Here is a 24,051-nt window from a genome sequence, read left to right on the forward strand (position 1 = left end):
CTTGAGAAATACTTCTTCACAAATTTGAAGCAGACAAAATGGATATTCCATGATTGAGACTATCAAAACCCACACAGCGCAGACAGCTAACGGCTTGTGCCTGCAATCCTAGGTTCTCAGCAGCTGAGATCCAGAGGACTGAGAGTCAAGCACAGCCCAGGCATAGAGCTTTGTGAGATGCCATGGCTCGAGTGCCAGGCAGAGTAAGCAAACCACGCAAGTGTGAGGCCCTGAGATCAAACCCAGGTACTGGAAAAAACTAAGCTAAAAAATAAATAAAATCCCCCCATTGGAGAAACAGATAACCATGGTAGCCTATTCAATCCATTTAAAAAAATGGAATTGATAATTAAAAGCCTTAGAAAAATAGATCACTAGGATCTCTTTGTGACTTTGCCAAACATTTAAGGAAGTCATACTGTTTCTATTTTCCTAGAAAATAGAAGTAAAGAGATACTTTTCTAGTAATTTTAAGAGGGCAGCATTAATCTAATACCAAAGACATAAAAATATTACAAGAAATGAAGATTACAAGCCATTGTCTCTCTGAATGTAGACATGAACACACCCTTAAAATATGCACAAGGTTGAATTAGTAATATTTTTAAAGATGACATTATAATCATTTAGGAATTCAGAAACCAGTAGTGTAAGGTAAGTTAAACATTTCACAAATCAATCAGCATAGTTTTAGCAGACTGAATTAGAAAACTCATATAGTTGAGCCATGATGGAAATTCTTAATAATCTAGGATTAGAGTGGAACTTCAATAACATAATGAAGGCAATATACAAAAACCCTACACCTAACCTCACACTAATGTTAAAAGGCTGGACAATTTATCTTTAAGATTGGAAAGAATGCTTGGCTTTGATGGTCCACACCTATAATCCTAGGCACTCTGGAAACTAAGACCTGGAAAACTGTAGTGTGAAGCCAGCCTGGGCAGAAAAATTGTTGAGATTCCATCTCCAAAATACCCAGCTAAAAGCAAGGCTGGGGGCATGTCTCAAGTGGTAGAGCAATGGCCAAACAAGCAATCATATTAAATGGGAAGCACTAAGTTCAAGCTATGGAAAGTACTGAACACACACACACACACACACACACACACACACACACACACACACACACGATTGGGAACAAGTCAAGGCAAGAATGTTTCTCTCAACAATCCTATTAAAAAATATTTCAAAAAAAAACCCAACATACAGATTGAGGGGAAAAGGAAACTACAAATATTTCAAAAATGCCATTTTAATTTGTTGCTTTTCTTTCAATTTTTGTTTCTTATACTTGTGCGTGCACTTGATTCTTCCTGTTATGTATTGAGAATAATTTGCCCTGAAAATTGAAATCTAGAAATGTAGAATAGTAGAATGATGTAATTGGTTCTCAAGGTGATGAAATTATGCCTGAATTTCCCATGCATCTCAGTTTTCATTGCAAGCACACAAATGTCAGCCTTTCACTGAAGTAAAAGAATGTTTATATCAGCCCAGAGATGTCAAATATAGGTAAGTGTTTGGCTATTTCGCTTCCCAGAGGCACTAGGGAAAATCCAGTAATATATGTAGATAAATACTCAGACCAAAAGTAAAAGTTAAGCGAGTCCAGTGAGTGCCTGGGTATTTCCAAGTTTTCTAATCTATTAGAAACCTTCCCCCTAAATATTTAGCATAAGCCCATGCTTCCAAATAATGCACTTGATTAGCAGAAAAGGAAGGATTTTAATACATTTTCTCCTAGGTTCCAGAAGGATGCAAACTTGTTTCAAAATATGTCTTGTCTGTTATTTGTTATCATAACCACATCTTCTCTTCAGATCTCTGTAGATGCCTTCCGATTGCTTCAACATTGCTGCTTGCCCAAGCAGACTGCTCCTTCCTTCCTCATCCCCAGGCCGCAGCTGGAACAATGAATACAGTTAATTAAAAAAAAGTTAATAAAATATAAAAACTGTTAAGAAAAGCCTATAGCTCACTGGAATACAATAGCAATCTCTTGACATTTTTTCCTGCTATATTCAAGGATCTTTCGTGTCAGATTGAAAAAAAAAAAGCATTAAACCTAAAGGAATTAAATCTAAAGGAATGTGATTCTACCCACAAAGGACACGTCCACCTTTGTCATTCTCATCCCAGGGTCGCTGTCCCTCGTGGTGCTGGCCTGTCCATCAGATTATAGGGGTCTTATTGAAGTCTCCTCACAAAGTCAACACACAGTCTCTACACTGTCTGCCATTGTGCCATAAGAATGCCCTCTTATGTATAAAAATAGTAGCAGGGTGTCCACACTTCTATGTAGTAATAGTTTTTGGAAACTCATATTCAATTTTTTTGCATAGCTTATTATAAATATAGATCATGGTAGACAGAGTGAGTGGCTTTCTCCTCTTCCTCTTTCCTTCTTCTTATCTGTTTGAACTCCACCCTAGGGGGTTCCAGTATTCGAAATTTTAAAGTGTGTGTGTGTATGTGTGTGTGTGTGTGTGTGTGTGTGTGTGTGTGTGTGTGTGTGTGTGTGTGTTCAACAAAAACTTTGGCCACCGGCATGTCTGTTTTAGGATAGTATGATGATGGTTCTTTTCGCCAGCTTGCTGCCTCTCCCATGACACTTGGGACACAGAAAACTGACTAAACATGATCATCAAAATCAGCCTGATGCTCCCCATAGCAGCCTCCCACAGCGCCCACAACTATCTGTTGAGTTAATGACGAAAGAAATGTTTCCTGTTGTCAGGGTCTCTATCATCTAGAGGAAGAGGTAATAATTACAATTTGCCAGCTATAAGAACGAATGAGAAGGTTATAGTTCCTGGTTCAAATTCTGCAGCAAGAATTCTGCCTTTTTACCCCCCTGATGTATTGTTGACTTTAAATGAAAGTCTTAGCAAGATACTCTAGTTGGAAGTGCGTGTAACCATCCCCTACCTTTCACAAGCCATATTATGTCCTATGTGGCTAATAACGTGACTTCCTGACCCTGATCACCATGCCTGCTTTTAGCCTCTGCAGGTTGTTTAGATTCATGGTATTTCTTCCCTGCCTATATTTTGGGATATGTGACATAATTTTTTTTTGAGGAGATGTGGCCTCTCTCATCACTCTCCACAAGTCCAATTCTTAGCTGAGAAAGATGGCAAAGTAAATCATGGATTGTATGCTGAGCACCGTGGGTCCTAACTGGGATTCTAGCTGCTCAGGAGGCTGAGATGTGAAGATTGTGGTTTGAAGCCAGCCCAGGCAGACATATCTGAGACATACTCATATCTAATTAACCAGTAAAAAGCCAGAAATGGAGCTGTGGCTCAAGTGTGTAGAGTGCCAGCCTTGGGGGAAAAAGCTGAGCAAGAGCAAGAGCTCAAGGGCCTGAGTTCAAGCCTCAGTATTGGCACACAGACAGACAGACAGAGATAGAGAGACAGACAGACAGAGACAGACAGACAGACAGAGAGAAACAGAGGGTGGGAAGGAGGGACGGAGAGAAAGGAAGAGAGAAGAGAGAGAGAGAGGAAGGGAGGAGGGAGGGAGAGGGAGAGAGAGAAGGATAATGATAACCTATTAGATGTAGTTACCTGGTTCTGGTGAGGGGACGGAAGAGAGGTGAGCGAGCATGTGCACCAAAGTCACCCTTGGATTCATCCATGACTGGACGTTCATCTGGAAAGCAGAGACCTGGTGTCAGTTTGCTCAGAATCTGCTGTCATCTGCAGTTCTTTCTTCACATTCAGATAGATAGGTAGATAGATAGATAGATAGATAGATAGATAGATAGATAGATAGATAGATAGATAGATAGATAGATAGATAGATAGATAGATAGATAGATAGATAGATAGATGCAATGCCTATCTTGGGGCTTGAACTCAGGGCCTGGGCACTGTCGCTGAGCTATTTTGATCAAGGCTAGCACTTGTTCATTGGAGCCACAGCTCCGCTTTCAGCTTCTTGGTCTGCCTGGAAACTCGGGAAGCCTCCATGCAGGGCTGCAGCTCCAGCTTGGAGAGCCTTCCCTGGCGTTGCTGCAGCACGATCCTGCTTGCGGACTCCAGTCCCGTGTGACCAGCTACCAAGCCTCCTCTTGCAGGCTGAGCTGGCAGCTATGTGGGCCTCTAGTCCCTGGGCTCCCAGATACTGGGGAGCCGCCGCCTCCTGGGAAGTCTTTTCTCCCAAGCTGAAGCTCTCCCCAGAAAGACAAGACTGCAAGAACTCACCGCCCTGCTGGGGTTGGAGCAGCGGGCCAGCCCTGAGCCGCCAGGTCCCCACTCTCCTCCAAGTTGAATGATTTACGATGCTAGGTTGGTCTAGTGATGTTTTTAATTAGCATCCTGGGAAAAGGCAGCAGCCTCGAGGCTTAGCAGTGAATCTCAGGGAAAGCTCTATAGGCTCAGGGAATCGCTTTGGTAACAGGATCAAACACAGACTCAATGAGCAGGTGTCATCTTAGGATGAGAAGCCAGGCCAGAGGCAATGTCTTTCTGGCTGGACCTGACTTAGAGGTGTCTGTCCTCATTCTGGACAGCTTCGCCCTCTCCCCAGGACTCAAGGGAGACTGCATCTGTAAAGGGGGCGGGGGGGGGAGGGGTGCTGGTCAATGGTGGCATCTCCTGAAGGCATTGCCTGGTGTTGGAGCAGTGCCTGGGATCCACAGGCCTGCCAGCACAGCGCTACCTCGATGAGCAGAGCAGGCAGCCTGGGATGAAGCAGACAGAAGTCCCGGGACACCCAGAAGACCATGCCAGATGCCGGAAGCACCTAGAGGTAAGGAGACTGAATCCAAGGTTTGCAGTCTCTGCTGGCTGCAGGATGTTAGGGATAGGCTCTTGTGACTTCTTCACTCCATGCCTCAAAGGTCCTCTCTGTGAACTGAGGTGAGGATAGTCAGAGAGAATATCCAGGGACTGCGAAAAGAATGCTCATTTCTCTTCCCTTTTCCCTTTCCTGACCTTTGCTCCCATCCTCTGTTACATATGATAATCCTGACTCCACTGAGTTGTGGCAAAAATCGCAATGGCTGATGTGCTCTGCGTCCTTGCTCCAGTTTTACTCATTTGTCTTCCCAATAAGCCCATGAAGTGAAAAACTACTATTGTCTCCATGCTCCAGGCACAGAGAGGTTAAGAAACTAGCTCAGGGAACACAGCAACCTATATGCTCCTGGTAGAAAATATTACAAGGTTTATCTTTGAACTATTAACCTACTTATTCTGAAGGATTATCTTTGATTTTTATTTTCCCCCCATGGGGTTCACCCCCCTCTCAATTTCTAGATTATTAGTCACAAAATGTGCATCTTTTGTTATACTACCCCAAGGAAGGTGAGATGTAGCAAACACAAAAATCACAATTTAGCTTGTCTCTGGCTGTTGTTGTATGTTTTCATTTACCTGAAATTCCCAGAATAGGTTATTTCTGAGGCCGAGAGCAGATTGGAGGCTGCCAGAGAGTGGGTGGGACCATGGGAACAAGAGCTTCTTGAGAATATGACCCTTTTCCAGAAGTGATTAGAAGAATCCCAGAACCAGATAGAGATGGTCTAGGATCCAACGTCACCAGAGTGCTAACCTTAACTTGTTCGCTTAAATCGTTCATTGTTTATGATAAATATCTGTCATCACTTTGAACAGGGGTGAAGGTGTGCTACCCATTTCTAACCCTGGAATCCATGGCGTGGACTGCATGGTTTTGTCATGGTTGTTTTGGTTTGGCTTGGTTTTCTCTACCTTTTTGCATGGTGTTTTTGTGAACAATTACTCTGGAGGCTTTTCTTGACCTTCTGGAGGCCAGGCTCCACCTCTCCAAGGTCTGCGCAGAGGAGGCTTTCACCAGACCTTGTGTCCTGACGAGCCTGCCAGTCCACTCCAGCCTGGGAAGGGTCAGTCATGAGGATGCTCCTGAGCCTCATCACTATCCTCCATCTGTGATGGAACACTGAAGGGGAATCACTCTCCCGCTATGGCCTCCTCCCTCCTTTGTGGCTGCTACACCCTGAGTCTCACTGAGCCCCCAAACTGTGCCCATCTAATGAGAGTGATAAAATTGAAATGCATGGTAGCAGGTGGAAGCTTTGAAAGATCTTAGGATCTAGAACTTTCTCTGTGCTCTGCTGCCTCTCAGCCATGCATGGTGATACTTGGAAGGTGCCACTCTACTCTATTCAGGCCTCTGGCTGTCAGGCCTTCTACTAGAGACTCTTTGTTACAGGACCCCACTGATTCCAGATTTTATCCTCACTTCCAGAAAAGCAAATGAGTCAAAGAAAACATCCCTTGATAAAGACTCAGGGCAGTGACTCCAGATGGGGTAGAAAAGCTAGCTGCTAGCCACATCCTTCCTATGCAAACAGCACATGAAAGCTGGGCAGAGATGGCAAATAGTTGTGCCCAGGGCTCTTAGCTCTGCCACCTGGCTGGGAAACTCAAAGTGACCGAGTCTGCCTCCTAGAGCTGGGGTTTTCCTTGACTGTGAATGGAAGACTTACAGAGAGCTCTGCTGCAGGACTTCCTGGAGCAGGTCAGTTCACGCACTGGCTGGGTGGAAGGGGACGGCCCGGGACGGTAACGCATGTGAATTTTCAAACATTTCCTGCTGCCGTGGTGCTTTCTGGGCTTGCAAAGCCGAGGCCTTGGCACAAAGCTCCACAATGTAAATAAGGAAGTAGCTGCCAGGAACCAGATCTCCTCACCCCTCTGAGAAGCAGGTGCCAGGGGAGATAACTGGTGGCGTTGCCACCTAATGCACCCGGGTGATTAACTGCCCTTGTTAGAGTACTTTCTCTAAGTACAGCATATGAGTCTCTTGCTGTGGGTGTGGAGAGAGTTCAGGGCACTGGCACCCCACTTCCTGAAGGGAAGAGCCACACACGGTGCCCCGGAGAAAGCTGACAGGCCAAACATCTCCGCATACAATGTCACAAGATCCCTAGCCCCTGGCTCACTGAGTTCTACTATACCTTGTCTACTTTCCTGAACTTCAGAACCCCTCAATTAACACCCAGTCTGGGTGCAGTGGCCAAGAACCCAGAACTGAGTCAAACTAATCTGTGTTCCAGCCTCCTGCCTCCATTCCTCAAGAGATGACCAGGCCTGTTCACCTTCATAGCAAATCCTTCCTGCATGAAGGGCCTCATGCTGTTAGATCTAACCTGCTAGGGTCTTACATATTCAACATCAGTCAACACCACTGTGCCATGTGCGTGCCTCTGTTTCTGCTCTCCTAGCAGTTCATCCAGGCTCCACTGCCTTTGCATTCCGTTTGAATAGTATCAGTCCAATAAGCAAGACAAGAGTTTCTCAGCCCCAGGCATGCTGGGTAAGGACCCACATCCCCACTGAGTCTGCTAGTTCTAGGAGACACTTCATAAACCCCTAGCTACTCTTGGCCTGGCATTATTTTTCTTGAAGCCAGGATTAGGGAGGTCAGCCAGGGCAAGACAGAGATACATGCCAGCGAAGTATTTTTCTGTGCAGTCTTCACAGCTAACTGGAAGTATTTGAGTGCCAATTAAGTTCATTCTAGGGGAAAACAAAACTTATTCTAGGAAACCTTATAAATACTGTGATTAATAGCCATATCATATTGGGCTGGCTAGCTGAAGCAACAGTTTAAAATTAGAATATTTAAAAGCCTCCCTGAAGTTAAGAATAGAAAAAATAATGGCAAGTTGCCTTTGAGACATAATCTAAGGGTGAATTTAGCTAACTGAATGTAGCTGGATGTCCAAAGAAGGAGGACTTCACTAAGCAAACTGAAGCCTTTGCCACATGAAAATTATCCTTGAACCAAGCACTGGTGGCACACGGCTGCAGGCCTACCTACCTCCCAGGAGCCAGAGATTCAGAAGACCAAAGCCAGTCTGAGCAAGAAAATCTTTGAGACTCCATCTCTAATTAATCAACAAAAAGCTAGGCTAGATGTATGGCTCAAGTAGTAGAGTGACAGCTGTGTGCGGCCTTGAAATCAAATCCTAAGACCACCAAAAAAGAAAAACAACAATTATGCTGGAAAAGGCAGCCTTCTAGCCTTCAAAAAAAATAGTACCTGCTATTTAATGGGACACAGTAGAGTACGACACTTGCCATTTCAACTTCTTCAACTCAATAATCACAAAATAAAACATGAATCAACTTTCAAACTTATATGCTTTTATTCCCCAGAAAAGTTGGGTTCCAAAATGTCTCATGTGTAAACCTGAACAATAGTAACAATTCTGAAAACCTGAAAGGCAATATAAAAAGAAGAGCTAATACAATTTTTTCCCAAGTCATTCCATTCCTCATAAATGGTACAATATCATTCTTTCTGATGGAGGAGTAGAATTCCATTGTGTATGTATACTATATATCCACTCAGCCACTGAGGGGCATCTGGGTTGATTCCGTATCTTGACTATGGAAAACAAGGCTGCAGTGGACATCTAGACCCAAACAAACATAGATTGCTTGGCTTCCCTTATTTGTGGTAAATAGAATGTGCCTATAAATCTACAAGTAAATACACGGGATGCAAAAACTAAAAAAAAGTACACTGGGACAGGATAGATTATATAGGTCTCTAGGCATTCACACAGAGTGAGATCAAAAGAGAATGTTCTTAGAAGAAGGTCACATAGGCTCAACAGCTATGTGAATCTGACCATATGAAATAATTTTTATTGAAATGAACTCCAGGAAATGGAAACAAAGGGTCTTTTCTTTCTCCGTTGCTATTTTCATTTTCATTTCATTTTTGTTTCTTAGTTTGTCTGTCTTTGGGGGTGAGAGAGGGAAAGAAATGGAGGGACTTAGGGTGAACAAATGCATCAGTGATATTAGACACGAGGTTGAAAATGAACTGTACAACCTGTGGATGTGAACAGGAGGGGAAAATGGGAGAGAGCAAGGGAAGGAGGGACATTATTTAAAAAGAATTGTACTCCTTACCCGACTTATGCAAACATAACCCCTCTGTACATCACCTTTTCAATAACAATAACAATTTTTAAAGCGTTAGATGGAGAAACTTTTATGTAATTATGGTGATTTGTTTTTTCCTAAAGGAAAGTTTTTTCCTTTTAATGATAATTAAAGTGAAAAGCTTTTTTTCCATAGTCAGTCTGGAAAATTCAAAGCCATAAAAAAGAAAAAAAAAGAAAGAAAGAAAAAACCAACTTGCTCTGCTGCTCATGGAAACAATGTTGGCTGATGTATTTCCTGTTTCTCTTCTCCGATGCCTAGTCCTCATGGTTTTGTGTTTGCTGCTGTGTTCTGCTCATCACTTAACTCTGAATAGCACTGATGGGGGTGTGGAACCCAGCAAGATCTGGAGGTGGAGAATGAGTGACAGCAACATCGCGTCTTGACCGGAAGTGAGTTAGTTGCGTGTCATCTCTGGACCAGGGGTTTACATGATTCCTTCTAAAAGGCTTCACAAAAGGCACAGAGATGCTCACTTGGTCTACATTTTCAGGACCATGTCCAAACATCTGGATGATGCAGGAGCTTTGGGCTAAGTCACCTAGGACTCTTTTTTTTTTTTTTTTTGCCAGTCCTGGGGCTTGAACTCAGCGCCTGGGCACTGTCCTTGAGCTTCTTTTGCCCAAGACTAGTACTCTACCAGTGGAGCCACAGCACCATTTCTGGCTTTTTTCTGTTTATGTATTGAGAAATCGAACCCAGGGCCTCATGCACACTAGGCAAGCACTCTACCACTAAGCCACATTCCCAGCCCTCGCCCACCAGAACTATTTTAACAGACCCCTTGAGAGTTTATAACTGTACCTTCACAGAGGAAGACCTGAGGGCATTTCCACTGCCCTGCGTCTTGAACATTGCTGGTGAGTGAAGGAAACACCTGCTCAGTGGCACACAGCCCAGGAATCAGACTTCTGATTCTAACTTCTTTATGGCCTCGGGGCTTGAACTCAAGACAAAGTTTAACTCCAGCTTGCAATAGCTGGTAAATGAGCCATTTTGATCTTCTGAGACTCAGTTTCCAACTGCTCTGCAGGTGTTCCCCAATCCTAGTACACTCCTTATAAAGACCAATTTAAAGGGCTAGTTGTGGTAGAACATGCCTATAATCCCAGCTACTCTGGAGGCAAGGGTATGAGGATTGTTATCTAAGGCAAAAGTGTAAAACGCTAACTGAAAACAAAGTTAAAGCAAAAAGGGATGGAGCGTGGCTCAAGCCGTAGAGCACATGCTGATTGATGACAAGGCTGTAGGTTAAAATCCCAGTACTTCCAATACTATTGCTACTACAACTGTTACTACTACTGGTACCACACCTATATAATAATAATAATAATAATAATAATAATAATAATAATAACCAACCAACAGGATCACAACTCCAGAAGCAGACCTGGATGGAACTCTGGTTGTGTTTGCTTGCTTGCTTGCTTAATTGTTTCTTTAATTAAAATTCCTAGGTAATTCTTTATCATGAAATAAGTTTGTGCAATGTCCAGGAGACTTTGATAGGAGAGTCCTAAAAGAGGATGATCAGAGAGGAGAAAAATGTGACCAAGTGACAGCTTTGATGGCAACAAGAATTCCTTCCTCCGTGTCTCTCCTCTTCCTTAGAAAAAGAAACTCTACAACTGAAGCCTGCTACTTAGTTCTGTGAATTATTTGGGCAGGGGAGGGGGGCTGCATGGAAGGTTCCTGAATGTCCACCACATGTGCAACTTCCTGACACCTCTAAGTAGCCGTTCCCTGGCAGGCTCTGACCAAGTCTAAATTAGACAACATTGAAAAGGAGCAAAGGAAAGACAAGAGAGGCCCAGAGGCTCTAATAGGAGAGGTAGCCACCCAGATTGGCAAACCCCTCTACCGAAGGGGCCCAGATAGTGGAGCTGAAAGTAGATCCAGCCATCTGTGTTCTTGCCCAGTATTTCTGAACCGTACGCATGCCTGCAGGAGTGAGTTTCTTCATGGGAAACTACAGAACCCAAGCTTTGGAGCAAGTGGAGCTCTGTAATCAGGTTAACAGTGAGGAGCTCAGTCTGGCACTGCAAATGCTCTGAGAGACGTCATCTGATCGCCCAACCCCACCCTCCCGTCACCCTTTTCCCAACTCAGCCCTTTATGTTCTCTGCCTCCATAGCATATTTATGGGATGTCTTGGCTAATTTTCTACTAGTCAAATAGATACATGTCAGATGTTGCCAGGCTTGGTGGCACACGCCTATCATCTCAGCTACTTGGGAGGTAGAGGTGGATGAATTGTGAGTTTGAGCCCAACCTCAGCCAAAGTAGTGGCCAAGATTCGCAAGAACCTGTTCAAAGACAAAATACAAAGGAAAGGGCTGGCAGTGTGGCTTAAATGGTACAGCCTGTGAGACACTGAGTTCAATTGTTAGTATAAGGAAGGAAAGGAAGAAAGAAGGGAGAAAGGAAGGAAAGGAAGAAAGAAGGAAATAGGAAGTAAAGAAGAAAGGCTATAGAGAGAAAGAAAAAAAAAATACATTGTGTCAGGTGATTGAAAATACAATCAATGCCCGAACAAGAGAATAGACTGGTTCTCATGCTGACATTTTCTTATCTCTCAGAGCCTCTAATTCTCATGGAAAATGGAGTGTCGCCACCATCATTTTGTGACATTGTGTGTTGATGAAGGTTAGATGAGATGTTGCACAGCACCTGGCACAGAGTAGTTCAGCAGTGAGCAAATGAAAGCCCATGCATCAGAGGGAGGAACTAGCATGTGCTACCCTGGACTTGGAACTTGTCCTCTCCCTCTCCCCCAGCCTCTTTCTTTTTCACTTGTATGAACGTCATAGCTGCATGCTTCCCAAATAAAGAATTGGAAAAATATCATAAAGATTGACATAAACAACCAACAGATGCTCTTGCTTTTCTGTCACTCCTGTTCACAGCAGTAGGAGAAGGCCTCAGAGCTAAAGTGGTGCCCCACAGTTAGATACCCAAGTTGTTTTTGTATTGTGCTGGTGCTCATGACTCAATTTTTTTTTGGGGGTCCGGTCGTGGGGCCTGAACTCTGGGCCTGGGCGCTGTCCCTCAGCTCTTCAGCTCAAGGCTAGCGCTCTACCACTTGAGCCATAGTGCCACTTCCAGCTTTTTCTGCTTATGTGATGCTGAGGAATCGAACCCAGGGCCTGAGGCATGCAAGGCAAGCGCTCTACCACTGAGCCACCTTCCCAGCCCTCAATTTTTTTTTAATGTCAGCTCATGGTCCAAGATGGCTGTTGGAGCTCCAAACCATTCATCTAGATTCATATCAGCAGATAGGAGGAAGACATGAAGAAGGAAGCACTCTTTCTCTCCAGGGACATTTCCCACAGATTGTATGCACCATTCCTACTTAGCCAAATTTTAATCTCAGGGATATAGTTAGCTACAAAGAATTCTGGGAAATGTAGTCTTCACCTAGGAATTCTGGGAAATGTAGTCTATACTTGAGGAAGCCAGGTATTCAGGTTAATCCAAAATTTCCATGAGTAAAAAAAGGTAGGATAATGAATTTCCCTAGGCAAGGAGCACATCTTTATCACTTCTGGGCTGCAGGAGCAGTATTCAAGCCCAGGGCCTTGTAATGAAAATCATTTTTTCAATGTTGAGTTGTGGGGAGACAACAGAGCATTGTATTTCTTAAGTGAAACTTGTATTCAGAACCTGTCATATTTGCCTGGCCTGCTTTGTAACAAAGCTAGCAAGTCTAGAACAACTTGCTCAAGCTCCAAGGCTCTGTGTATCATGGCTGGAAAATGCACTCTTAGCCATCAAACACCTCAGAGGACCCTTTTCTGGTCTGCACTGAGAGGGCAATGTTATTCTTCTGGGGTAGTCTTTGTTTGTTTCAAAGAGATCTTATTGGTCAGTCTTATCCTTCCTAGATTCCAAGGAGATTGCAAAGTCACTGCCTAGCCAATGGGGTTAGAGAAAAGATTGTGTGCAAAATGGAGGCAGAGATGGGTACGTTCCTATTGCTTTTAGTTGATGCATAGGTCCAAGTAAGTGGTCAGTGCTTTTCAGAAAAGCAGCTTTAGAGCCCGTCACAAGGAGAATGCAGAAGCATGGAGAGGCGGGCCCCCAGGGCTAGAAGACCCCGGTTGGCTCTGAGCGCTGGGAGAGACCCAGCTGCTCGTCTCTGCAATGGATCCTGTAGCATTTTAGAACCGTTAGGTGGGGCGGTCTCCAGGTTTCTCGTAGCTTTATCTCACACTGCCTGAGTTATAGGGGTGCCAGGAGGGAAGCCCATTCACCACAGGGACGTTTCCTAGGGCAGGAAGAGCTCTGTGGTGGGTGACAGTAGGCAGAGCTCTTTTTCCTGGGGCTCTCTGTTGAGCACTGTGGCTTTTCACTGACTCTGAAGTTAGAGGAAGAATCCCTTTACACCACAGCCGGGAACACAGCGACTCCAGAGAATGGAAGGAGGGCATGCTTGACGTGGCTTAAATGTCCTTCCTTCCTCTCGCCCTGGAGAGATGGAGGTGTGTAATAGCTGGGAAGGATGTGTAACATCCTGGGCAAATAAGAGCTGGAAGTCAGACGCTTTGCTGTGTAATCACTCGCTGCCCACGGACACTAGCTGAGATGCATTATCCAGCTTTTGAAGGCTATAGGGAAACTGGATTTGCCCTGGGGTGAAGGTGGTGAGTGGCCTCACATCATGGCGGGAGCACATGGAGGGACAGAGAGACAGAGAGAGGATCAAGCCTGGCTTCATCCTTGATAACCACTGGCTGCAAAAACGATCCAGGGGTAGCACAAAACACATTTTAATCCTTTTTCTGGGCACATTACCAACATCCCAAGGCCCTTCCTCTGAAAGATTCCATTCTGCCCCAGTATTTAATGCTGCGGAGACCAAGCTTTTTCCACATGGATTTCTAGGGGACACACAACTGTATCAAACCATAGCCATGATGTCAGCACAGGGCAGACACTCATAAAGATTTACTGAATGTATTCTGTGTCAGGTGCTATGACGACTCTTAAGGTGAATCAACTCAATCCTCACAATCAGAGGTTATATTGAGCCAATCACTATACATAGACCATAGAATTGAAATACCAAAAGGCTAAATCATCATTGGCACATAGATTGCAATGAGCAGAGAATCTGCTTTCAGAATGCAAGCTTTAACCCCTGTAATGTTTAGCTGGTCAAAGCACACAGCTTCCCTGACTTGCTTCTTGTTCCTGTGCAGGTGATTGATGGGCTATCATTTCCACTACTGAGAAATTAGGCCTAAGGACAGGGAGCTGTCCTCAAGCCTCAGGATACCTCAAGGGCCCACATTGGTCTCATGAGAACCAGAGAGGAGGTGGAGATTGCTAACCGGGAGGACCATGGAGAAAGCAGACAGGACATTGACTCGGGAGAGCATAACCGTGCAGCATGGGGAGCAGGTGGGAAAATATGTACCCAGTACGACCCATGTGCTCTCATGAAGCCCTTCAATTAACTTAGGAAAATGCACATGCCTTTTCACCCTTGTCAGTGGTGAAGCTGAAATGCTGAGCCATCAGAAGTCACACAATATAGTGCGGACATAGACTTCGAATCCAGGTTAGTTCAGCTTGAGAGTCCTGAGCCCCCAGTTAGATCTACTTCCTATCTTTGCTCAGAGCTGACCTCATAAAGCATTTTTTTTAATTGTGAAAATACTGTACAGAGGGGTTACAATTACATGGGCAACATAATGAGTACATTTCTTATCAAGTATTGTTGCCTCCTCCTTTGTTTCCCCTTCCTATTCTTTCCTTTCCCATCTCCCCCCCCAGCCACACACACACACACACACACACACACACACACACACACACACACACACACACACACACACACACACACAAAGTATTTTTATGTCTCATCATGAAGTCTTCTGGCCTGGTGTCGGTAGTTCACTCCTGTAATCCCAGCTACTCAGGAGGTTGGGAACTGGAGGATCTTGGCTGGAAATCAGCCCAGGCATAAAAGTTTGTGAGACTCCATCACAATTAACCAGTAAAATTTTTTTTTAAAAAAATCTGAGCAACTCTTATCTCCAATTACCCAGAAAAAGTGGAGATGTATCTGTAATGGTGAAGCACCAGCCTTAAGCAAAAAAAGCCCAGTAAAAGCACAAGTCCTGGACCTCAAGCCCTAGTACCAGCACAAAAACAAAGACGTGAAAATAAACAATAAACTAACAAAATGCCACTCAATTAACCAGTGAACTGCTTCTCAGATGGTTGAACTTCAGTCAGGAGTGAAAAAGCCAAGTGAGAGTACAAGTCCTGGTTGTGGGACAACCAAAAGAAGAAGGAAGAAGAGAGGGGAGGGGGAAGAGGTGGGGACGAGGGGAGAGGAGGAGGAGGAGGAAGAAAAGAAGGAGGAGGAAGAGGAGGATGGAGGAGGAGAAGGAGGAGAAGGTGGAGGCTTTCTAGGACCTACTCTTACAAAGTCATGCCTCTCTGAGGTCTCTGTTCTTGGGACACCACGTAGGCCATGGTGGTGGCAGTGAGGGTATCTCTAGGTGGCACACAGAAGGCCAGGCCTGCACTGAGGCTGCCCAAGAAGGACATAGCCAAGAACCTTAATAGGAACTCTTAGGAGCACCGTATTGCTACCCAGACACTCACACAGAGTGATACCAGGAGGTTTCCGGGCTTTAATTTGAGGCTCAGGATAAATTGACTAATGAAGCTGCCAAACAGCATGGCAGTGTCTATTAACAAGTCATTTAATGGTCATTTCCTAAATTAAAATATTAAGCTGTCCATGAATCACAAATTTACTCCAATATAATACTGACCTTGAGAAAAGAATAAATCATAGGCAGTTGGACTCTGGGAAGATAGAGCTTCTGCGCTTGGGTCCACAGCCAAGGCACAGAGGTAGTAAATAGCTCATCAGATCTCTGTGTCTCAGCAGGTGCAGAGTCAAAACTAGAAGCTTCAAACTCTGATTCCACTTAACACCCAGCACTGATCCATGTCCTGGAGCAAAAGAACTTTCTGCTTAGGTTCAGATCAGGACATAGCTTTGAGAAAAACTGTGCCCCCCGTCCCCCCACCCCCCCTTCCCCGCTCCCTCAGCCATTTACTTTGTTCTATTTGGTTATCTCCATAGCTTTTTAGCACATCTGCAATGATCTGCTTGGTTTATTTGTTGGTACATTCTTTGTGTTCCCCCTTTCAACGTCCAAACTAGACTGTGAGCAATATCTTCTTCTATCTAGATCTTGTGATATACTGGAACTGGGGGTGTCAGATAGCACAGGAAGAAAGTGTTCAATCTATGTTTGTACAAGAAAGGGCGGGAGGGACAAGGAAAGAAGCCAAAGGAAACATCAAGATGAACACACATAGCACCTGCTGCTCTGGACAGTGTCCTGTTTCATCTTCCTCACAGGGAAATTCATAATGCCTTGCTTTATTTCTGAAGAGCAGTTAATACATTGTAAGGCTTGTTTCCAGCAAGGAAACACAGGTAAGCAAGGAAAGTGATTACGTTAATGTGACTCCACTCATACATAGCAGAACCAGAAATGAGGCCAAGGAGGAAGAGCCTGGTGTAAGTGTTTATGCCACCTGTGTTCTTCCCATCAGGCCTCTTGTTCCCAAGAAACAAGCATTTATTCCCGTTTGTACATCCCCAACACCATGTCAGCTACAGTTCTAGACTTGTGGGCTATTGTAGGAACAAAGCTCTTGCTGAACGTTAACATTTCCTGGCCATTTAGCATTTCAGTGGTGTGAAATGAGAGAAAGGACAATGGGTTCAGGAGTGAAATAGGAGGGAGGGAGGTCTTGTGTTTCGGACACTGTGAGGTCATCTTGGGCTGAGCACTCTTTGTCTGGTGCCGTGTGAATGCTCAGCAGCATGGGTCAGCCCTCAGCCTTTGCCCACACTGGGCCTTGGCTCTTTGTAGTTTGGAGAAGAAATAATTCAGACCTGTTTCCTTTGTTTTTTGTTTTGTCTTGTTGTTGTTGTTGCTTTGTTTATTTGTATTTTGGTGCCAATTGAACTCAGAGTCTCATGCTCTTACTCTCACTTGGATTTTTCTTTTGGTGTTCTGCCACTTGAGTCAAGCCTTCACCTTCTCCTTCAGCTTTTGGTTGGTTAATTGGCAATAAAAATCTCAAAGTCTTTGCTGCTTTGGCTGGCTTCAAACCTCTACCTTCAAATCTCCGTTTCCCAAATAGCTAAGATTATAGGCATAAACCACCAGCACCTGGCCTTTAAAAAAGTTATTTAAGCTGGGCGCTGGTGGCTCACACCTGAAGCCTAGCTACTCAGGATGCTGAGATCTGACAATAGCAGTTCAAAGCCAGCTGTGGTAGGAAAATCTGTGAAACTCTTATCTCCAATAAACCACCAGAAAACTGGAAGTGGCACTGTGGCTCAAGTGTTAGAGCACTTGCCTTGAGTTGAAGAGCTGAGGAGCTAAGGGACAGCGCCCAGACCCAGAGTTCAAGCCTCACAACCAACCAAAAAAAAAAAAAGAGGTATTTAACAATTTCTCACTGCAAAATGAAAACCAAAGAGCTTTGTCTCCATGAAGCAGACATGCTCTGAACACTGACAGAGACTTGTTATCTCTCTAGCTGGCCAGGAAACAAAGGGAAGAGGATCTGAGAAACATGGAAAGCTGGCACATGGCCTCTTCCCTGCCCTCTCTTCCACTCAGGAGATTGGAGCATCTGAATCCTTCAGATTCATGAGGTAAGATCCCAAACTGGTGAAGCCATTCCTACAACCACTAGGAAGCTTCAGGAAGCTTTGTTCGCATTTGGAATCCTAAACTTTAGGCTAGATTTAGGAGAGAAGGGCATGCTCCGTGGACCTATGCCTTCCTGGAGATTCCCTTGACGTGGCTGGACTTTGTTGGTTAGAGTATGGCTTCCTTGGATGGTTTTGAGGGCTGTGGATATCAGATTAGGAGCCTAAGAATCTGCTGGACACTGTGGTAAGTGATATCAGGCCTCCCAGAATGCCCCACAAGCAATTAAAGAGGAGTCTAGTTTTCCTCTGTAGACCAGGTGAGTCAAGGCCTGTTCGCCTTTCTAGTTGGGACTTGAGGTAATGAAATTTTCTTGCATTCGTTATTTGTGTCCCAGTGACCAAATACCTAACGTAAGAGAGGAATGGTGATTTTTATCTCATGGTTTCAGAGGCTTAGTCATGATTACATGACCTCAGGTGCATGGCAAACAGGAAGCAAAGAGAGCCACAGGAAGGAGTCAGGAGAAAGACACCCTCAAGTCCTACTTCTCTCCACCTAGGCTTCATCTTCTAAATTTTCCTGAATCTTCCAAAATAGTACCAGCTGTGGGCCCAAGCCCTCAGCTCAACACATGAGCCTATCAGGGCAGACACTTCATCTTCAAACCATAATAACACTTATTCTGTAGAGCTAGGAAGTTAAGGCCAAAGTCATTCACTGCGCATGCCCAATAACAGCACTTTCCATGCCCAGCAGTTGGGAAGAGAGAGCTGCAGAAGGGGAGGTTTGGTTCAGGATTATTCCAAAGTCCGAAGCACTTCCATCTCCAGGAAAAACCAGGCTCCTTCATGGATGCCACGGTCGGAGAGCCACAAGGACTCACCTGCGCTGCCTCCCGTCAGGTTCTCCTCTCTCTACAACTTTCTCCTCTTCCTCCTCCTGCTGGGATGGCCTTCCTTCTAAAATCAAAACATTGCTCAATACCCTACAACTGCTCCCTGGTTGTCTCAGATGCTCTGAAGTCCTTGGCATGGTATAGTAGCCCCAATCTACTGCTCTAGATTCATCTCATCACTCATTTTACCAGGCCGTGTTACACCCCATCAGGTCACAATCCAGCCCTCCCTCCATGTCTCCGACCGAATCTGAACACAGCTTTGTGTGCCAACTTCTCTTCCCAGAATGCCTCTCTCTGGTGAGCTTCTCCTTCTGATGAGTTCTCTGAAGTACTACCAGGACCCTTTTCTTTCTTTCTTTCTTTCTTTCTTTCTTTCTTTCTTTCTTTCTTTCTTTCTTTCTTTCTTTCTTTCTTTCTTTCTCTCTTTCTTTCTTTTCTTTCTTTCTTTCTTTCTTTCTTTCTTTCTTTCTTCCCTCCTTCCTTCCTTCCTTGCTCTTTCTTTCTTTCTTTCTTTCTTTCTTTCTTTCTTTTCTTTTCTTTTCTTTCTTTCTTTCTTTCTTTCTTTCTTTCTTTCTTTCTTTCTTCCCCCCTTCCTTCCTTCCTTCCTTCTTTCCTTCCTTCCTTCCTTCCTTCCTTGCTCTTTCTTTCTTTCTTTCTTTCTTTCTTTCTTTCTTTCTTTCTTTCTTTCTTTCTTTCTTTCTTTCTTTCTTTCTTTCTTTCTTTCTTTCTTTCTTTCTTTCTTTTGTCAGTTGTGGGGCCTGAACTCTGGGACTGGGTGCTGTCCCTCAGCTCTTCAGTTCAAGTCTAGCACTCTACTACTTGAGCCACAGCGCCACTTCCGGCTTCTTCTGCTTATGTGGTATTGAGGAATGAAACCCAGGGCCTCATGCATGCAAGGCTAGCACTCTACCACTGAGCCACCTTCCCAGCCCCAGCCAGGACTCTTTTCTAATCCTCCTCAGGTTGAAGTTACATGCCCATATCCACCTTGAACTCACTTGCTGTTGGTGTCTCTAGAATCAGTGTCACTTAGTGGCTTCCCCTACTTAAACAGTGATATTGTTTCATGTCCGACTTGTTAATTTAAGCAGAAAACAGGGCAAAGCTCCCTAGAGATTTATGTGTTTAGTCAGGGACCGCAGGGCCCTGTGGTGTGAACACGTGAGCCATGGTGAGCTATGGGTGTATTCAGAAAGGCAAATGGGGCAAGGGACCCTTAAAGGTAAGAAGAGGAGGATTCCATTACATCAGTTGTTTTGAAGCAATTATCCTTGGATCAATAACCAGGGTGGTGATAGACCAAGGCTGGCCCCGCAGTTGCAAGGTAGACTTCCTCATAGAAACAATTTTGTGCAAGGTTGTGGTGGCTTTGACAAAGCCTTTCCTGATAGTTTCTGTAATCAAGCAATGGGACCAGAGGACCCATGCCTTATCACTTTCTTTGGTTCCATTTTACCAGTTGGTTCCATTTACTGTGTGATGCAAGTGATTCTGACAACTAGTACCTTGTTAATCATCTCTACTTCTTTAGAACAGTGTAGAGGTGGGTGCAGAACAATGCCCTAGAGCAATCGGTTTAGTGAGTGAGTGCAAGTATGTGGATGGACTTTGATTTGGGCTTGGATGGTGCCGAGGTCTTGCCAGGATCAGTACACAGCTTAATGCTGAACCAGTAGATAAGAAGGGTCAACAGTACTAAAGTGGCTTCCCTTCTAGGGCCTGGTCTGGCTCTTTCTGGGCATATGAAAGCCAGGAGGCCCAAATGTGTTGTTTGTCATTGTGAGGAGCAGGGACTCTTTTCTAGAGCCCAGCACAAGGCAACCAGAGGGCTGTCCCCCTCTGGGGGTGGGATCTTAACTACACTATCCCCTGTGGATCACTTCATCCAGCTTCCCCCACCAGCCACAGAACTGTGAGGTGGGAGGTGGGCTGGGGAGAGGTCTTAGGAAAGGGCCAGCATCTTCCCTTAAGTGCAATCTGAGGGGAATGGGTTAGGGGAGGGCTGGCTCCTCCAGGACCTCTCTGATGTGTGGGTACCGTGGTAAAGGAAGCCCAAAGGGCCAAAGAATTAGAGTCAAAGCCAGACTGGTCTACTCAGAGACCACGCTGCCACCTGCTCCCCAACCAAGAAGAAATTGTTCCTTATTTACTAAGTGTGTGTGTGTGTGTGTGTGTGTGTGTGTGTGTGTGTGTGTGTGTGTGTGTGTGTGTGTGTGTGTGTGTGTGTGTGTGTGTGTGTAGGGGGGAGTGTGTGTGGACAGATCCCTTTCCTCACCTGCTGCCTCTGCTCTTGTATCTTAGATTCCAAATCTGGTCCCAGGTTGGATGCCATCACACAATCCCATAAACACAACCAAGTGCTGGGCTGGGCACCGCCATTGCCCAAGATTCCAGCCATCCACTTCTCTATGATTTGTTTCCTGTCTCTTTGTTTTTGCCTTTCTCTGATGGACAAAAACAGACCCCTAGATATCCATTACCCAGCTTCAATGATTTTGCGGAACTAAATTGGACATCTATGCATCTTTCATTGTTCCTTACCATTCTTTGAGTCTGTAGGTTTCTTTAGCAGACTTTTTTTTCTTTAGAATTGCATGTTAAGTTTTACTTTCTCTGAGGTTTTCTTGCCTTTTCAAATTAGGTATCTTCAAGAGCAATGAATTCTTTTTATAGACCCATACATTTTAAAAATAAAAGCAGCATTAAATAGCTCCTGATTTATTATGCAGAATGAAATGCACATATATGTTGTCTAATTCAAGTCCATCATTGTTCTTTTTTTCCCCCTCATCCATCTGTAGAATGTTCTTATCTCAGCCAAGTTTTCTAAGGTCTTCATTCTCTGGCATTATAATCATTACTTTCCTGCTTTCAGACAGATTAAGAGTCTGTTCTTGCATTTTCTTTATGTGTATTTGGTTTTGTTGCACGGTGTTGATAAACAAACCCAGAGCTTTGTGCCTAAATGGCCAATGCTCTGCCATTGAGATATACCCTCAGTCTACATTTTTTTGGGGGAGGGGGTCGGTCATGGGGCCTGAACTCTGGGCCTGGGCACTGTCCCTCAGCTTTTCAGCTCAAGGCTAGTGCTCTACTACTTGAGCCATAGCGCCACTTCTGGCTTAATTTTTCTTTTGCTTATGTGGTGCTGAGGAATCAAACCCAGGGCCTCATGCATGCAAGGCAAGAGCTCCACCACTGAGCCACCTTCCCAGCCCCTACATTTTTTTTTTTTTAGTTCTAAGCTTTTTATCCACCACCACCATAGAGCTCAGATGGCCAACTACAATATGTGAGCAGCCAAGTTCTAGCAAAGAGGTTTTCTTTGGGATGGGATTGAAGTCACCTGGGTGTCAGTAGACCCAAGGACAGACCCACCCTAGATGCTGGATGCTGACTCCCATTTAACCTCCAAGTTTAGGTGCGAACTCTACCATCTGTATTCTCATGCCAAGGGCTTCCAACTTGGAAGCAGGAATTGAAACTTGGGAATGAATTAGTCATCAACTGTCAATGACTTTGGGCATGTCAGTCTTCTCTTCCATCTTTGCCAATTTTAATTTATTCTTCTTAACTCTTGAGTACTCTCTGGACCAGATGGGTCTGCTCCTCCTACTGACTTTGCCTACTAACGCAAAGCCTCCTCTCTCCTAACATCTGGCCTACAGCTTACCTCTTGTAGGTCAGTTTAGAACCTCTTATCCATGATATCTACTCTGGACACCAAACTCAGAAATCTTTTTTTCTACCCTCCCTGATCTATTTTTTTTTTTTTTAGATTTCTAATCAACTTCTACTGGAGTAGGTAAAAACGTGATGGTGTTTATTGTTTGTTTTCTGTTTTTCTCTCTCAAACTACTGCAAGGATCCTTGTTTCCTTCATAAATGGGTACCAGGCTAGCAGTGAACATGCTGTAGCTGTTGAATGATTCCTTGTTGGATGAATGAATGACATTGAGCCAGACTTAACCACTTCTTTAAGCCCTTTCTTAAGGATTGTTCCCTTGGGGGAACTTAGAAGTCAAACTTTTACATAGCACTTGGAGTTTCAAGGCCTGGGCTACACTGATTGAGCCTCTGTTGCGCCTGAGTTCATAGTGTGCTGCGCTGTACAGGTGCAAACATCTGTGGGGAACCCTACAGACCTGAAGTCATTCACTCAGTCGTGGTGGCCACAGAACCCTGTCCTGCGTGTGATGGGCTGTCAGTGTGAGGTTCATTCCTGGCACGGTCCTTATTCACAGCTTTCTTTACTCCTAGTCTTGGATAGTGAAATCTGACTTTCCTACAGTACCGGCTGTGGTTTAATATTTCCTCCAAAATTCAAATTGCCCCCTAGAACATTAGTAGAAAGTAGGGTTTGTCTGAGGTGGTTAGTTCAGCAGGGTTCCAGTCTCCTGAATGTATCTGTGCCATTATTGGGCAAAGGTGCAAAGGCTTAGCTAGAAAAGTGTGCTCTTCTTCTCACTCTGGGTCTCCTGTGTATTTGCTTGTCATTCTGTCATGTTATAACCCAATGCAAGGGCCTTCACCAAAGGAGCTCCTCAGCCCTGGCCTTTCTAGTCTTCAGAGCCCTTGGCTAAATAAACCAGTGATTATAGCTGACTCCATCTGTAGTCTGCATTGCAGTAGCAGACCATGGATGAATAAGGGAGTTTAGGCCTTATTTATACCGGGGTTTCGAAAACCTTGTCTTTTGTGTTGATTTGAGTGACAAGAGTCCTCCTGAGGATTCTGAAAGCTATGGGTCTGGTCTGCCTCTCCTTGATGCTGGGTAAGTCCTGTGATCTCCGTACTTAGCATCTCAATCTGTATCAGGGGGCTAGTTGGCAGATTTGTTTTGAAGATTTCAAGAAGAAATAAGTATTTACCAACTGCAAAATCCTGAAACTAGGAGGAAAAAAATTTACCTGCACACAGGGCCAGGCAAATAACAAATCAGTACAGTGAGCTGAGTATACGGGTAAAGCTGCTTCAACTCATAATAACCACTCCTAACATTTTCCCAAACTCCAATCAGAAATTTTAACACATTCTGCCTAGACACAATAACATTTGCTTGTGACTTTTTTTTTTTTTTTTAAATCAAACCTTGAGTTTTTAAACCATGTTGGTTGTCCCAGCTAGAGGAGAGAGTATGAGTGACCTTTGATGGGGTTAAAGGACATTGTCACACACTTTATAATGCTCAGGAAAACTTGCCATAACAAAGCCCCAATGCTGAGAGCACTGAGATTTGAAAGGTGCTGATCTAGAGCAATTTTCTCATTTATCCTGTATTTTCTCCCCTTCCATAAGGTAAGTAATTCTGGACAATGCACTCAAATTCTACCCTGATTATTGGAAAGGGTCGTGCAGTATACCTATTTTATCCCCTCTGCAAACGTACTTCATGCAAATATGCTCCTTCCAGCCAACCTGCAGCCTCCATGCTCCCTGACCTTCATGGGTAAGATCGTTTTATTCAGATTCCCAGGGTGGCTGCCTGGTC

At 44.5% G+C, this 24,051-nt stretch overlaps 1 long non-coding RNA gene across 2 annotated transcripts; it reads right to left on the reverse strand.

Annotated features, from left to right (window-relative positions):
* Window positions 1-1,749: 1,749 nt before the first annotated feature.
* Window positions 1,750-15,870, reverse strand: LOC138820901 (uncharacterized). 2 transcript variants are annotated; one of them, XR_011370015.1, is made up of 3 exons: window positions 15,749-15,870; window positions 3,579-3,663; window positions 1,750-1,910 (listed from the first exon to the last, which is right to left on the reverse strand). It is a non-coding gene; the product is annotated as an uncharacterized lncRNA (long non-coding RNA). The 2 variants fall into 2 exon arrangements; XR_011370016.1 differs by lacking the exon at window positions 15,749-15,870 and adding an exon at window positions 6,485-6,604.
* Window positions 15,871-24,051: the final 8,181 nt, after the last annotated feature.

Source organism: Dipodomys merriami, unplaced genomic scaffold (genome assembly GCF_024711535.1).
Source record: "Dipodomys merriami isolate MVZ:Mamm:240054 unplaced genomic scaffold, mDipMer1.0.p SCAF_9, whole genome shotgun sequence".
Lineage (NCBI taxonomy): Eukaryota > Metazoa > Chordata > Mammalia > Rodentia > Heteromyidae > Dipodomys > Dipodomys merriami.